We start from the raw sequence: 3,094 nt of genomic DNA, 5'->3' as shown, positions 1-3,094 counted from the left end.
ATGAATTTTCTTCTTTTTTTTTTTTTTTGAGACAGAGTCTTGCTCTGTCGCCCAAGCTGGAGTGCAGTGGCGCACAGTCTTTGCTCACCGCAAGCTCTGCCTCCCAGGTTCACGCCATTCTCCTGCCTCAGCCTTCCAAGTAGTTGGGACTACAGGCACCTGCCACCATGCCCAGCTAATTTTTTGCATTTTTAGTAGAGACGGGGTTTCACCGTGTTAGCCAGGATGGTCTCGATCTCCTGACCTCATGATCCACCTGCCTCAGCCTCTGAAAGTGCTGGGATTACAGGTGTGAGCCACCACGCCCAGCCTCCATATGAATTTTCTAATTATGTGAATAATATTGATAGGAATAGCATTGAATCTGTAAATTGCTTTAAGCAATATGGCCATTTTAACAATATTGATTCTTCCTAATTCTCGTTGGAGAGGTCTTTCACGTCTTTGGTTAGCTATATTCCTAGGTATTTTATTCTTTTTGTGGCTATTGTGAATGAGAATGCATTCTTGATTTGGCTGTCAGCTTGAATGTGGTTGGTGTTAGGACTGCTACTGATTTTTGTACATTGATTTTGTATCCTGAAACTTTTCCGAAGTTGTTTATCAGATCAAGGAGCTTTTGGGCAGAGACCATGGTGTTTGCCAGGTATTGAATAATATCCTCTGCAAACAAACATAGTTTGACTTCCTCTCCTTATTTCAATACCTTTTATTTCTTTCTCTTGCCTAATTGCTCTGGCTAGGACTTCCAGAACTATGTTGAATAGGAGTGGTGAGAATGAGCATCCTTGTCTTGTTCCACTTTTCAAGGGAAATGTTCCAGCTTTTGTCCATTCAGTATGATGTTGACCATGGGTTTGTCATAGATAGCTCTTATTATTTTGAGATATATTTCTTCAATACTTATTTTGTTGAGGGTTTTTAACATGAATGGATGGTTAATTTTATCAGAACATTTTCTGCATCTATCAGGATGATTATGTAGTTTTCACATGGACACAAACAACTATGACACTACTCTTATGACTTAGGGCCATTGTTAAGTAATATAAAGCTTACCTGACCAAAACCACTGGATACCTCAACAGTTGATCTGATAACCCAGACAACTGACTACCAAGTGACTAACACATGGGTAGCATGTCCAGCCTGGAAATGCTGAACAAAGGGATGATTCATGTCCCAGGCAGGAGGGAGTAGGACAGTGCAAAATTTGATAATGCTATGCAGAAAAGCATGCAATCTAAAGCATATGAAGTGTTTATTTCTAGAATTTTCCAACTAATATATTCAAACTGTGGTTAACCACAGGTAACTGAAACTGCAGAAAGAGAAACTTATTAATAAAAAGAGACTACTATATTTAATGTTGTCATAGTTTAATTAATGAACATTTGGGTTATTTTCATCTTGGGCTATTATGAATAAAGCTGCTATGACTGTTCATGGAAAAGTCTTTTTGTGGATATATGCTTATACCCAGTTGTGGAATTGCTGGTTTTTATGTAAGTGATGTTTACCTTTATAGGAAACTGTCAAACTTTTCCAAATTGATTGTCAATTTGATACCCCCACTAGCACTTTATGCACTTTATGAAATTTCCAATTGTTCTACACTTTTGGAATTGTCAGATATTTGCCATTTTACTGGGCTGTAATGATATTTCCTTGTGATTCTATTGTGCATTTCTCCAATGACTAAAGATGCTGAGCATCTTTTTGCATGCTTGCTAGCCACCTATGCATCTTTTTTGTGAAGTTATTGATTAAATATTTTTCATTTTTCTTTCTTTCTTTTTTATTTTTATTTGTTTATTTTATTTATTTTTATTTTTATTTCTATTTTTTTTTTGAGACAGTCTCCCTGTGTCACCCAGGCTGGAGTGCAGTGGCACTATCTCAGCTCACTGCAACCTCCACCTCCTGGGTTCATGCCATTCTCCTGCCTCAGTCTTCTGAGTAACTTGGACTACAGGCGCCCACCACCACGCCTGGCTAATTTTTTGTATTTTTAGTAGAGATGGGGTTTCACCATATTAGCCAGAATGATCTCAGTCTCCTGACCTCGTGATCCGCCTGCCTTGACCTCCCAAAGTGCTGGGATTACAGGCATGAGCCACCGTGCCCGGCCCTTTATTTTTATTTTTATTATTTTTGAGATGGAGTCTAGCTCTGTCACCAGGCTGAAGTGCAGTGGTGTGATCTTGGCTCACTGCAACCTTCACCTCCCGGGTTCAAGCGATTCTCCTGTCTCCACCTCATGAGTAGCTGGGATCACAGGCACGTGCTGCCATGCCCAGCTAATTTTTGTATTTTTATTAGAGATGCGGTTTCACCATGTTGGCCAGGATGGTCTCAATCTCCTGATTGTGCGGGTGATCTGTCCGCCTCGGCCTCCCAAAGTGCAGGGATTACAGGAGTGAGCCACCGCACCCAGCCTGATTAAATATTTTTCTATCTTTGTAAGTTGTTTGTTTTACTCTCAAGTTTGTAAGAATTCTTTTTATATTCTGAATACAAGTTGTTTGTTAGAAGTGTATTGTAGACACTTTTTCCAAGTCTGTGTCTTGCCTTTTCATTTTCTTAACAATATCTTTTGAAGAATAGGGTTTTAGTGCTCACTTCAACAGCACACATACTAAAATTGGAATTACACAGAGAAGATTAGCATGACCCTGCACAAGGATGACGAGTAGGTTTTAAATTTTTGTAAAGTCCAGTTTATCTGTTTTTTATGGAGTGTTTTTTATGTGTTGTCTAAGAAATCTTTGCTTATTGTAAGGTAGCAAATATTTTTCTCCTCTATTTTCTACTAGAGGGTTTTAGTTTTGGCTTTTACATTTAGGTCTGTGACTTTCAGCAAACTAAACACAGTAGTCTCTTCTTACCCATGTTTCTCTTTTTGCAGCTTCAGTTGCATGTGGTCAACCACAGTCCAAAAATGTTAATTAGAAAATTCCAGAAACAAACAATTCATGCGTTTTAAATTGCATGCTGTTCTGTGTAGCATGATCACATTTCACAGTGCCCTACTCCCTCCTGCCTGGGACATGAATCATTCCTTTGTCCAGCATTTCCAGGCTGGACATGCTAC

The 3,094-nt window shown here is 39.1% G+C and overlaps 1 pseudogene; it reads left to right on the top strand.

Moving 5' to 3' along the window:
- Nucleotides 1-2,614: 2,614 nt before the first annotated feature.
- On the top strand, nucleotides 2,615-2,709 carry LOC112424339 (U6 spliceosomal RNA; annotated as a pseudogene).
- Nucleotides 2,710-3,094: the final 385 nt, after the last annotated feature.

The sequence above is a fragment of the Macaca nemestrina genome, chromosome 9 (assembly GCF_043159975.1).
Source record: "Macaca nemestrina isolate mMacNem1 chromosome 9, mMacNem.hap1, whole genome shotgun sequence".
NCBI classification, from domain to species: domain Eukaryota; kingdom Metazoa; phylum Chordata; class Mammalia; order Primates; family Cercopithecidae; genus Macaca; species Macaca nemestrina.
Note: the sequence above shows the minus strand (reverse complement) of the source record. Positions and strands in the feature narration are given on the sequence as shown.